The 14,054-nt window shown below is 37.2% G+C and overlaps 1 long non-coding RNA gene across 1 annotated transcript; it reads left to right on the top strand.

Annotated features, from left to right (window-relative positions):
- The first annotated feature begins 10,414 nt into the window (after positions 1 to 10,414).
- On the top strand, positions 10,415 to 11,668 carry LOC133833924 (uncharacterized). Its single transcript, XR_009893214.1, has 2 exons — positions 10,415 to 10,722; positions 11,353 to 11,668. It is a non-coding gene; the product is annotated as an uncharacterized LOC133833924 (long non-coding RNA).
- Positions 11,669 to 14,054: the final 2,386 nt, after the last annotated feature.

Below are 14,054 nucleotides of genomic sequence, written 5' to 3'. Positions count from 1 at the left end.
ACCCAATAATAAGTTTGTAGTCTATTGCGATGCGTCGAAGTAAGGATTGGGTTGTGTGCTGATGTAGAATGATAAGGTGATAGCCTACGCCTCAAGGCAAATGTAGTTGCTGATGTGCTAAGTAGGAAGATTTATGGAAGTCTAGCAGCGTTAGCTGGAATAGAAAAGCCGCTACAGTAGGAGCTGATCAATGCTAGAATAAGAGTAGTCATTGGTAAACTGGCTAACTTGTCCATTTAGTCAAGTCTGTTAGAAGATATACGGAATGGGCAAGTGCATGATGACACGTTAGTAACACATATAGATGCAGTTAGAAAAGGGAAGGCCACAGATTTCTCAATATCAAGTCAAGGGTTATTAGGATATAAGGATCGGGTATGCGTGCCAAGCGATCAAGCGATTAAGGTGAAGATTCTAGAAGAAGCGCACAATACCCCGTACTCAGTTCACCTAGGGTCGACCAAGATGGCACACGACATCAAGGCAATGTATTGGTGGCTAGGGATGAAGAAGGACATAGAAAAATTTGTGTCTAAGTGTCTAGTATGCCAGTAAGTGAAAGCAGAACATCAGCGCCTACAGGCTTATTGCAACCACTTAGCATTCCAAAATGGAAATGGGATGATATAGCCATAGATTTCGTGACGGGTTTACCACGAACAAGTAAGCAGCATGATTCGGCTTGGATAGTAATAGATAGATTAACCAAGTCAGTTCATTTCCTGTCTGTTAAGACTTCGTACACAACAGATCTTTACGGAGACGTTTAAGTCCAAGAAATAGTACGACTGCATAGAATCTCTAAGACAATAGTATTCAATAGAGGATCGATGTTTACATCGAGATCTGGGAGTGAGTATTTTCCGCTGATAGAATTCTCCTACAACAATAGCTACCAGTCAATGATCGGGATGGCACTTTATGAGTTGCTTTATGGAAGAAGGTGTCGATCGCCGTTGCATTATGACGAGGTAGGAGAAAGGAAACTACTTGGAACTGAAGCTGTTAGAGGAGCTCAGGATGTAGTAGCACTGATTAGAAAGCGTATGCTCGCTGCTCAAAGCCGTTAGAAAAGTTATGCGGATGCCAAGCGGCGTGATGTGGAATTCAAAGTCGGAGATCAAGTCTTCTTAAGGATATCTCCTATGAAAGGTGTGAAGCGGTTTGGGAAGTAAGGCAAACTTAGTCCCCGATTTATAGGTCCTTTTGAGATATTGGACAAAGTGGGAGCAGTTGCGTTTAGATTAGCCCTACCGCCAGCTCTAGCAGATAGTCACAATGTGTTCCACATCTCGATGCTGCGTAGATATGTGTCAAACCCATCTCACGTCCTCAAGTACGATATGATAGCACTCCAGAAAGACTTGAGTTACGAGGAACGACCGGTTAGCATCCTGGATAGAGGGATGAAGCAGTTATGGCCCAAGAGTATTCCAATAGTCAAAGTCCTATGGAGTAATAGTTCTGAACAGGAGGCAACGTTGGAGTTGGTGGATGACATGTTAGCCCGGTATCCGGAATAGTTTGATAAGTAAATTTCGGGGACGAAATTCTTTGTAGTAGGAGAGAATTGTAGAGTCCCAGAATTTACTTAGCTAGTTAGATAGTAGTAGTAGTAGTAATAGCTAGTATTAGTTGTAGTATGTTTATAACTGTGGATTTTGGTTCAGACCGGGATTTAATTGGACACTCATAGTAACACTTGTAGATTTTCTAAGTTTAACCTATAGTTTAAGAATATTAATTTTAACCTAAGGTTTGATTAATATGACTGATATTGATGGTGATATTTATTATATTATAAGGTTTAGATAGACCCAATAAGATAGTAACACTTATCATATGTATGATTATTAAGAAATTATTATTTTAATGATAAAATAAGAGAAATATAAGACTTAGTCTTCACCAAAATCTGATAGGAGCATGACATTTATCACAATTTTATTTATTTGTGGATTAGGTTGATATTTAGATAATTAAATAGATTTTTCGTAACTTTAGGGTACTATAACTTCCGACCTATTTTTGATCCAGTTATATTAGGAATTTCGAAAAATAGTATTTCTTAAAAGTTGTAGATAATTTAATGAGCTTTCTAACCGTATAAAGAGAGTCCAAATCGAAGTTCTACAACTCCAGATATGTTGATTTTACTGAAGGGGAGTTTAGAGTTAAGAGATTTTGAGAGTTAGAAGTTAGGATTCTATTTGTTTTTATTATTTTAAAATCAAGCTTTGAATCCTTAAATCTCTCTGAAAAATTTGAACAATTCCTAAGCCTTTGGCTGAAGGATATTCAAATATTTTCAATTAATTTTTTTTTTTTATTCAAAGCCAAAAAGAAGATTTTTATTCCTAGAACTCTATAAATAGGACCTAGCACCAATCATTTTTCATTCATTCATCAAGCTAAGTTCAGAGGCTGCAAGTTGCTAGGTTATTGTGAGAGTGTAAACACTTGGGTTGGGGATTATAAGCTTGATCACTATAAGCTTACCAAACACTTGGGAAGTAAGGTCTTATAGCATTTCGGTTCAAGGTTTAGATTGGTCTTACAAGTGTTCAAGGTATTTCCACACTCTAGTTCATTGGTATTATTTTATTTTCTTTAAAGTTCTCATAGTCTTCTACTCAACCTTCTAACCTTATTCCTATTCTTGGTTAGGAAATCCAAGTTCTTAAGCACAAGGTTTTTGGTAAGTATGTTTTAATATGTATAGTTCCTTCATCTCTTTCATCCCTTTTTCTTCAATATCAATAGACTCACCCTTTCACAAATGGTTTTTAGGAGTGTTCCAAAGTCCTTATTCTGTCCTCATATCCCGGTAATTTTGGTAAGAAAAATAGGATAGGATTTATGTGTTATATGATTTTATATGTTGTCTTATGAATATGTGTTATGAAAAATGCTATGTTATGTATGTTTGTAGGCTTGGGCATATGACCCATATGACTAACAAGCCCCAAATAGATTATGGACATATGACCTGCTTAGCTAGTAGGACCCCACTAATCTAATGGGCATATGACTTGTTTAGTCTATGGGACCCCAAGTAATAATGGCCATTATAGTATGTATGCGATATATGTGTTATGGTATGTTTTTTTTATGTTGCACTATGAATTTTTATGTATATGGTTATATGTTAGATTTTCCTTGTTGGGCATTAGGCTCATTCCTTTTTGTTTATATGTGCAGGAAAATAGGTCTTAGTGGCGGGGAAGGTTCTTGGAAGCTTAAAGAATGTGTATTGAGGCGGAATGGATTCAAGAGCCGAGCGTTTCGATTCGAGGATGTAGTTTTGTTTCTTATGGTTTTTACATGTATCTTTCCGCATTTTGTTATGTAAATCTCTTTTCAATTATGTCATGTTTTGATTTTAAAACAATGGGATCCCATATCCTACTTGAGATTTTATGTAAGTTTAACTCTTATTTTTACAAGTTTCTTAATAAAGTTATGGTATTTTCACCTGTAAGTTTTATTAAGGATTAGTATGTATAATTTTCGTTAATGGTCCAAAAGTCTAGAATAGTTGGGTCATTACAGAAGAAGAAGAAGATTTCATAAAAATTTCAAATTAAAGGGTGGCCCATGCGTAAGGTGGCCACCCCTTTTATATACATGAAGGGTCACGTGAAGAGGGCCGTTGGATTGCTCTGATGTCGGATCCTAGGCCCTCCACTCGAAAGACGAAACGACGGCTGGGTATAGACTAGGCCATTAAATGCAATTCTCGGAAGACGTACCGTCACCAACCACGATGTTCCACGTATTCGGCGCCTGCGTAAATTGTGGAATATGAAGAGTTCATGGGGAAGCCTAAAAGCCCCTACTGTGGCCTTATACAATGTCGTGTACCACGAGCAGGGGCTTGGGGGCAGATGTACGCCCTGATTTTCCCACGGGCTGATTAGCGAGCTGAGATACGGCCTAATCATATCGGTCGCGTAGACATCCCCAAATACCGGAGCTGCCATCATAAGGTCCTGCTTCCTTAGCTCGAGGTAACCTAAGGGTTCACCAAGATTACTTAAGGACTGAGTCTGGACTCTGAAGGCCACAGGTCGAGGGAAGCATCCAGCTCGTGGTATGAGCTAGAGTTGGAGGCTATGACCTTTTATAAAGTCAACCACGCAAGGTAAACGTGCATATATCAGACATCATGTGTCTGATATATCCCTGATTTCGCGGACACGCAGCGTAAACGTGCGTATTCAGACACCCACGACTGGGTTGGGCCGTGCGGCCCATTATCCCCTTACCTATTGATTAGACTACACTTATGTGTCAGGATTTAGGAATTAATCATGAATGTCCCAGAGTTGACATGATAGGTAAGAAGGTCACAGGATGACCTTCTTACCCACTCCCAGGTGCCTTCTCCTATAAATATGGAGACCCTGAGAGTTAAAAGGGGTTGGTTCGGCTGGTTTCAATATTGTAAGAAATACCCTGTAAAAGAATACCCAGTATATAGCAATAATACTGACTGGCAGAGTAGAAAGATTTTAACCTTTGAACCACCTAAAAAACGTCTTTTGTGTCACCATTCCATTTCTAAGATCATTCCTCTATTTTGGTTCAACCTAAGCACTAATCCCTTCCTCTTTATTTTCTTAATTACCTGTTGGCGAAAAACCGCGTCAACAATACTGTTGGCGAAAAACCGCGTCAACAACATTAATAAGTTCATGTCTCATGAAATGTGAAAATGACAAATGTGAAAATGACAATGGAATTAAAATTCTACACATTCATGATGTGCTTTAAATTTAGTGGAAATTATATGTAGTATGATTTTTTTTCTTTTTATTTCATAAATATGAGAATTTAAAAATTTCCCAAATACAATGGATTTTGTCATTTTAAGCTAATTACATGGAAAAAAAAAACATTCCTACGTTTTTGTATTTATTTAAAATAATGCTATATTTTTATTATTAATTTAGTGTTTAGATTTTGTATTTTTTTCTTGGAAAAATAGGCTTCCCCTTAAAATTGTGGTCCTTCTAGAGTTTTGTCCTTGAGTTATTTTGCGTGGAAAAATTCTTCTCAACTATAGCAACTATTGAAAAAAATTCCTTTACCAGATTTTTTGATGGTAACCATTGTGGTTAAGGAAAAATGCCAAGAGTTGTCATAGTTGAAACCGAAATGGTGCAATTAACTAGGAATCGGTCTGAGTTGGTGGAAAACGGGTAAAAAATAGACCAACTTGGTCCAGAATTTCACTATTGACTGAGTTGCTCGCTAGTCAACAAGTCAATGGTAGTCAACGAATTGCTCAAATTAGCTTAGCAGCTCGGTCAACGACTTGGTCAAACTTTCTTAGCAGCACGGTCAAAATGGATTAGAGGCTCGGTTTACGACTTGGACAAACTGCTTTGATGGCTCGATCAATAACTTTGACGACTCCAACAACGACTCAGTCAAACGATTTAGAGGCTTGGTCAAACAGCTTGGCATCTCGGTCATTCGGCTTGGTGGCTTGGTTATTCGACTTGGTGGCTCAATTCGATCAAATTCAGTGAGTTGGCTTAGTTCCTGGTAGCAATACTCCAGGAGCTCCTGGCACGCGCGTTCAAGCTCCGATTTGAGTGATTCTTTCGTTGTTGCATTCGTCTCATTAAGAGCTTTGATTTGATGTATATTTGGCTGTGATATCAATTTTTTGTATGCAAAAGTAATAAATACGATACATCAAAGCGGCAAAATAAAACACACATAATTATGTGGTTCGACAATTTGCCTACGTCCACAAGAGGCAACTTATATTATTGAACTGAGTAGTAAATATATAAAATACAAATACATATTTTCTCACCAATAATCTGTCAATTATTTCTCAAAGTGTTTTTAAAAAATCTCTCACTGAGTATTTTCTTTCTTTGAGTTTGCCTATGCTATGATCGATTTTTCCTTCTGATTTTTGATGTTATGAACACGTGCATTTAGGTTTGCCTTTTATAGACAAATATTACAATGTGGACACTTGGAAAAATTGGAGAGAGCCAATCAAGACAATTAAATTGCCTAATATGCCAAATGCCAATGTTGACTGATTTGCCTAATACGTCAAAAACCCAAAATTAGGTGCCTTGAGCCTTGAGCTCATTTTCATCGTAGAGAACTGAGAGTATAGTGGGTTTAGAAAGCGATCAATACTCCTCGAGTGGGTGGGCTAAACTTCTTCTCGTTAAACCAATTCATAGGAATCTTAGCATGCATCGTTTTATGACATTCCTTCTATGTGGTTGTGAAGATTGGGTCTTTTGTAAGAGGAACAAATTTCTTTTTTTGCTGGGGGAGCCCCCTTGAGAGGGGGGTGGATATTATTAATAAATGCTACAGCAAAAAACTCTGCCTACCAGAGAACAAGTAAATGAAACTGATAACAACAGTACCTCCAGATAGCTTGGGAAGAGCAAAGCGCGAGAGTTGAAGACCAACACACGAACAACAACAGAAAAAAAAAAGCAGTAGTAGAAAAGACAACTAGGAACTCATAAAAGAAAATGACTATCACTCTATTTACTAAACTCCTTGTAATTATCCTGTATCCTGGGGTCGATGTCTAGCACAAAGATCTTCCCACTTTTTCCAAGCCGCAACACCCACTGAGCAGTAAAATTTGCCTTTTTGACAATCTTTTGGATATCCCAACTAGCAAAAGTCTTTGATCTTTCCCACAAAAGACGGTGGTTTCTTTTGAACTTGAAACAAGAAGGTTGTTGGCTATCCTTTAGACACATCACTGGAAGAGCTGCATCCGACTGGAAAACAACATAATTCCTTCCTAGTTCCTGCGCACACGAGGCTGCCCATTGTATTGCCTCAATTTCACACAATTCGGGATCACTAAAGAGAACTTTTTACAGGACAACAAGGCCACGTTTTCCTCTGAGTCACGAGCAACTAATGCCAACATTGCTCCATCTGTTGCAACAACGACATCAGTATTAATGAGGAACCAGCTTAAGGGAGGAGGCTTCCATTCCTCCCACAACATCGGGTTCTGAGCGTCATTGAACTCATGAATACGGCGATGAACAGAATGGACCACCATAAGTGGTGGATGATAGGCTCCCTGGTTGAGTAACTAGGAAATTCAACCTTTCAAGATCAACCCTTCAAGGTCACTAGGAAATTCAGCTGCCGACCCATTGAAAATATTCTTCAGTCTAGTCATTAAGGAATTCCCAATCTCTTGTCGAGAGTTCAGCCATTGTCCCTCATCATCCTTTAGGAACTCAATAAAATTCCTTCGTCGTCTAACAACTATTGAAGTATGGGAGAACTTTGTACTACGATCTCCATCATTGAGCCAAGCGATCCTAGATTTTTGTTTCCACATAATTTCCTATATTCTAAGGGCCTCTCGAAGTTCCAAACGGGCTGACTCCTTTAGAGCTGGTTCAAGAGCAGAGTTTGATTCTGTTACCTTCAACATTTACGAGGCTTCAAGAATTTGGTCTTTGACATTACCAAACTGATTTCTATTCCATGCAAGCAACTCTTTCTTGGTGTTAATCAATTTTTTGTGCAGACGAATCATAGGCTGTTGTTCCAAGACTGGCACCCATGCACATTTTACCACCCAAAAGGACCTGCAATCGTGATCCCACATATTTTTGTACTTAAAAGGACGTGCCAATCTCTTCCCTTCAACACTTGTATCAGTTAGAATAGGATTATGATCGGATGATGTCGTAGATTGGGCATTAGTTACTGCTGCTTTCAGGAACCATAATATCCACTCAACAAAAGCAAGAACCCGATCTAGTCTCGCTTTTTTCCAACAGGGAATACCATTTTGCCTATGGAGCCGTTTCTTCCAATTGAAGGGAGGCCCCTGCCGTCCCATATCAACCAATCCCAAACTTAGGATCATTCTTCTCAAATCAAATGAATAAGTGGAGGTGTTACCTTGCTTGGCGTAATTGATAGCCTCCGAGTTGGCAAGATTACCATTTAAGACTCCAAACAGTTGAATAGGCTCAGTACTAGAGTCAACCAAGGATCCCAACTTTACCCAGAACTCTTCACGATCTCTAGCATCAGGGGGGCCATAGATAGCAAGCATTGTCCATTTACAATCAGACGGGTCGGAAGAGATAGTACCAGCAATCAGGTTCTTGTTGGCAAAGGTAATCGAGAGGGCAACCCCCCTCTTCAAACACAGCACCAGTCCACCCGACAAGCCACATGGATCAACTATCTCACATGACGAATAAGGGAGTTTCTGAACGATTTGCCTGACCTTGTCCTCCTTTGTTCTAGTTTCTGAAACAAAGAACACTTCCCGTTGATACCTCCTGATATCCACTTGTAATTGACGAACTGCTGAACCGCTAGATAATCCTCAGCAGTTCCACCCAATAAGCTTCATAATTCCGTTGGAGGCTTTTTTAGGCAAGCCTCTATAGCCCAAAACTGAAAAACCTGCACAACGTCTTACTGATAGGGCTGTTCTCGTATAACATTGATGAAGTGTCAGCATCTTGCTCAACTCCATGGTCAAAATTAGTGTCTTGTGGCGAAATGATCATGTCTTCCTGATCGCTCGACTCTTCGTCTCTAACTTTACTAATTGGGAAATATATTGTTTTGGGAAGATTTTGACCCAAACACATATATGTTACAAGGTACTGATTCCTGCTAGAGTATTTTCAAATAAAAATGACCACAATAGTTTAACATTTTCCACTACATCAAAATAAAATGATTACAAGAAGGATAGATACATGAAACTCATAACTTATTACAGTTAAATGTCTTGCTGAAACCTACGAATAATCAAAGGTATGGCCCAAAAAACCACAAATGGAAGCCATGAAATGACAACACTTAGAATGTGAGTGTATGTATAGTTTGGTGTAATGATCGGCATCGAAATCACATAAGTGCTACAAAAAATATTCAGAGGCACGTTTAACAGTTCAATGAAGAATCCAGGAAGCATAATTTTGCGTTCCGATTGTGGGCAACATGCTTTACTCATTACGTCACCTTGTTCATCTCGTCTATTGAGAATTTTACATTCATTCTGTTCAGAATCTGTATAGCAAGCAGTTCGAATCTTGATTAGCAAATAATAAAATGCATGGAGTTGGCCTTTTCTTAAAGTGATTTGCAGAGCAGTCTCATTCCGATTTATGACATCCAAGACTGATTGTGGGCAAGCTGATAACAACATAGACAAAATAGAGACGTCTCTTTGTAACAATTCTGAAATGAGAGAGATGAGTGGACAAATGATGAAATGAGTGAAATGATCTCAACGTGATGATGAGATTGACTTAGCTGATATATATAGAGAGAGTGAAACAGAAAACAGTTACAACCGAAGGGAATTAGTTATGCTGAGCTACAGACAGCTGTAAGAACTAATAACAGCCTAACTAAACAGTCATTAGCAGCTTAACTAATCCCTTATTAACTACCCTTAACAATATTTCTAACACTCTTCTTCAGCTGCGAGATGCAAGGCAATTGTAATCTCCCTCGACGGAAGTCGAACAAGGGTTCCGTCAAAGTCTAGGAGTCTTTTCAGGATGTTGCAATCATGCCCATTTTTAAAAGCGAGCGAGGTGAATTGGACAAAGCCCTTCTTGGTTTGGCTTCCTAGGAAATGATGGTTTCCACATCAATATTTCCACGTACGGCGAAAACGAAGTGGTGGAAACGAGTTGCTATGTGCAAACGAGTTTCAACTAATGGTATGTCATCCACATGCTGTAGGAGATATGGTTTTCAAGTGATGAGTAAAGCATATTAACATTTCATGCTTCAGCAACGTCTATCAACCTCTTGTTCAATCTGTTGCTGTTAACATGATAATTGTATATATAATTGAATAGTGATAAAGAAGTTAAACGAACGGTTTTAACTTGTCTCTTTATTACTCTTAATATTAATTACCTTTTCCCATATTTGTATAAACTTTTAAATCACGGATAGCCAGTAGTAGGTCCTTGATTTCGAGATTACCCGCGAGATGTCCAAAGCTGTTAAACCTTCCCCGTTAATGGCGTTTATACGAACTTGACCATGTATATTTCTTAAATTAATCTAAATATTCCCGAAATAATAAATTTTCATTACAAAAAATTCTTTTTAGGACGACAAGGACTAGTCGTCCTAATATGTAAAAAAGCTATTTGGAGCAACGGGTACAAGTATTAGGGGCGATGTGTTGCCTTAATATAAAATTAAAATTTTTAAAATCTGTTATTGCTCAATATATTATTTTCGGCAGTGATCATAAAACAAAAAGATAAGGCACGCTTGCTCACCCTCGGTGCCAAATATTTTAAAATCCCGCCCTTCTTTCCTTCTTTCTATAATATTTACAGAAAAAGCAAAATTAAAAAATTCTTGTAGTCATTAATATGTCTCTCTCTCTATCGCCCTTTCCATCTCTTTCTCTCTCCCTCTGAAAATAGCTGCACACCGTATTCTCTCACCCTCTCTCAATCTCTCGTTCACTCATTTTCACCGCTGTTGACCGACCTCCATCTTATAATCTCTCACTCTCATTCTCCCTCAGGCGTGGACTAAGGCTCGACGACTATGGGATGTAGGCAGGGACTAAAGGTTGACGATGATGGGATGCAGGCGGAGCTTTGGTGGTGAGGGCTAGATCGGTGCAGGTGGTGGTTGATTGTGTCTGTTGCAAAGGTCGGGGACAGACGGGGACTGAAGGGTGACGAATGGGTAAGATTTTTTCTCACCTGTTTTTTTTGTTAATATCTCGATTGAAAACAGAGATATTGAATATGATATTTGTGTATTTATTTTGTGTTTTGAGATCTTTGTATATATCTGAGTTGAAGATAGATTCAAATCATTGGATTAATAATTTTCCTCTATTTGTGTGAGTATTTGTTCTTCTATGAGATTTAATGGCTAGAACCCGGTTATAATCTTTAAAATTGAGGTACTGTAATGCTACTTATTACCTCAAGATGATTTGGATGCATGATTCATCTTTTATTGTTTAATTTTTAATTGTTATATATTGATTATTGGTAGTTCTCCAAAGGTTTATTTGTTTGGAATATTGAAGATGATTTTTCAAATTAATTGGCTTTGAGACTGATTCTCAATACTTGTTCTATGTAAGAACCGAGCGACCAGAAAATCAGAAATGATTGTCCTTTTAGCTTTTGGTAATAATATATACTTGTTGTACATATCTTGTATTTGGCATTTTACTAGGTTAAAATTGATGTCACTAATACTTTTCCTATTTTTCTAGTTAGTGAACTTCTTATTTTAAAGGTATTTAGTACATCCATCCTGAAATGTAACAATTATAGAATAACTATCTATTTTGTTGAGCAGGTTCCGAAGGCCCAAGTTGTTGGTTTTAAAAGTTTGTGCTTTTCCCCAAATTTCCAAATGGTTTAAAGGTTCTTTCTTTGATTCTGTATCTCCATATATTGTTCTATATTATGACATAATATAATTGGTTTGTCTTTAAGAGTCTCCAATAGGAGATGAAGTTTCAATAAGAATGGTTTACTACCCCCGATCCGATTTCTCAAGGGAAAATTCTCTGGTCTTGTAAGTCAACATACCTCTATAATTTTTTAGGCTAATGAGTTCTTATGAATATTGTTGACTGTTTTTAATAATAGATAATTTTTTAATTGTTTCATCTTTCTTTTGTCCAAGTAATCTCTAGTGATTACTTTCTTTTTTAAGGTAAAATATAAGAGAACTCAATGTAATAGCAATTATTCCTTACTTAGGACACTAAAATACTGCATTTCAAATAGATCTGGGCATGATTTTTGAGTTTTTTTTGCGATTTTTTTTTTCAGATCTAAATCTGCAGAAAATCGACGTAGTTCGATGGTGCTCAATGCCAGCTCGATGGGGCATTCAAAATCAAGATTTTCATAAAAAAATCGATGTTTCTCGATGGTGGTTCGATGGTGTTCGATGCGATTCTTGCAAAATACGTAATTTTTCACTCGGGTGTCTGTTTGGGGTGATTTGTTTTTTGATTTTGGGTATTTTTTTCAAGATCTACACGTTTGAGATGTGTATATACAGATTTGGAAAATATAAATTTTGAAAAAAAATGACAAATGCAAAACATACCTCATGTTCAAGATATGTTTTGGTATGTTTTCAAGTTCTAAACTTTGAAAATGTGTATGTGAACATCTAAAACGTGTAGATCTCAAAAAAATACCAAAAAAAAATAAAATCATCCCAAACAGGTACCCGAGTGAAAAATTATGTCTCTTACAAGAATTGCATTGAACCACCATCGAACAACCATCGGGTAGCAGTAGTGGTAGCAGTAGTGGTAGCAGTAGTAGTGGTGGTGGTAGTAGTGGTAGCAGTGGGAGCAGCCGCAGCAGCAGCAGTAGTAGTAGTTAGAAACTCATAGCAACAGTTATGGATTTTATAAGTTTAACCTATAGTTTAGAAATATTAATTATAACATAAGGTTTGATTAATATTGTTGGTCCTAGATATATATTTATTATAACCTAAGGTTTAGATAAAGCCATTAAGAGCATGACACTTGTCATAATCTTGTTCATTTGAGGATTTAAGCATTTTAAATGGATAAATTAATAATGGAAGTATCTAGAAGCTCTAGAACCTTCCAGAACCTGCTGGAATCACGTATTACTCAGTCAAATCTGTTTAATCAAATCTAATTATCCTAAATTAGTGCAAAAACGCGTTTAAAATATCTACGTATGCCGACATATCGCAACTTTAGGGGCGATATATCGCCTACAGGAGATACGGAAAACACGTTGATTTCGCACGAACAAAACCACAAACACTCGGGGCATAGGGCCAGGCGATATTTCGCCTATAAGGGGGCGATATATCGGCCCCTTCAGTGTATTTTCGGAATCTGTGGAAATCGAGCTTGATTCATTCCTAACCTCTTGACTTGCCTCTGAATGTTTTTGACCGAATTCTGAGCACCTGTTGAACAAATATTCAAATATTTTTCATTTAATATTCATTATTTTTATTCAAGCTAAAAGGAGATATTTTCACTCCTTGAACTCTATAAATAGGACCTAGTACTCAGCCATTTTCTTCATTCTTCAAGCTGTGTTCAGAGCCTTCCAGGTGTTAGGGTTACTATAGAGAGATACACTTGGGTTTGGGTTGAAAGCTTTATCATTCTAAGCTTTTATAAACACTTGGGAAGTGAGAAATAGTGTGATTTCAGTATTGAGGTTTAGACCAATCTATAAGGTCATTTAAGGTATTCCTATTCCTTAAGTATAGTTCTTTAGTTTTCTTTAGTTTCGTTTATTTAGATCCTAACTCTTATTACACTACAAAAGACCTTTGCATTGGCAAAAGTAAGGAATTGCGCCGGCAAAAGCCCTATGGGTTTTACCGACGCAATTTTGCGTCAGCAAAGGTCCACGACGTTCTCCCGTCGATAATGGAACTTTTGCTGACGCAGAACGTAATGCGCCGGCAATGATATCTTTTAGCGACGAAAAAATGCGCCGGGAAAAAAATTTGTCACGTTGTTGTGGAAAACACTTTTAGCGGCGCAAAAATGCACCAAAAAAAGATGACTCTTTTAGTGGCGCAAAATTGCGCCGATAAAAGATGTGTCTTTTAGTGGCGCGTTTTTGCGCCGGGAAATGTGGATATATGTAGTGAAGATTGAGACTTTTGCCGACGTAATTTTGCGTCAGTAAAAGTTTTTTTTAAATAAATTTTTTGATAATATTACTAATTTTATTTTCAATATATTAATATTAATTAATAAATTTCGATTTTAATATATTAATAATTATTTAATTTTTTAGTAATATTATTTAATTAGAAATAAAATTAAAATTAAAATTTTATAAATAAATAAAAAAAATTACAACTATTAATATTTATTGTCTCCACCAAACATGAAAATATAAAAGTATTTTAGTAAATTAAATGTCTAATAAATTAAACTTTAAATAAATAAATAAAAGTTCTACAAATGAGTACTGCCCGCCTCATCATTCCTGCCCCCGTCAGCATCATCGTCCTCGTCCGGATCCTGT

This window comes from Humulus lupulus, chromosome 5, assembly GCF_963169125.1.
Source record: "Humulus lupulus chromosome 5, drHumLupu1.1, whole genome shotgun sequence".
Lineage (NCBI taxonomy): Eukaryota > Viridiplantae > Streptophyta > Magnoliopsida > Rosales > Cannabaceae > Humulus > Humulus lupulus.
This window is presented reverse-complemented; position numbering and strand designations above follow the sequence as displayed.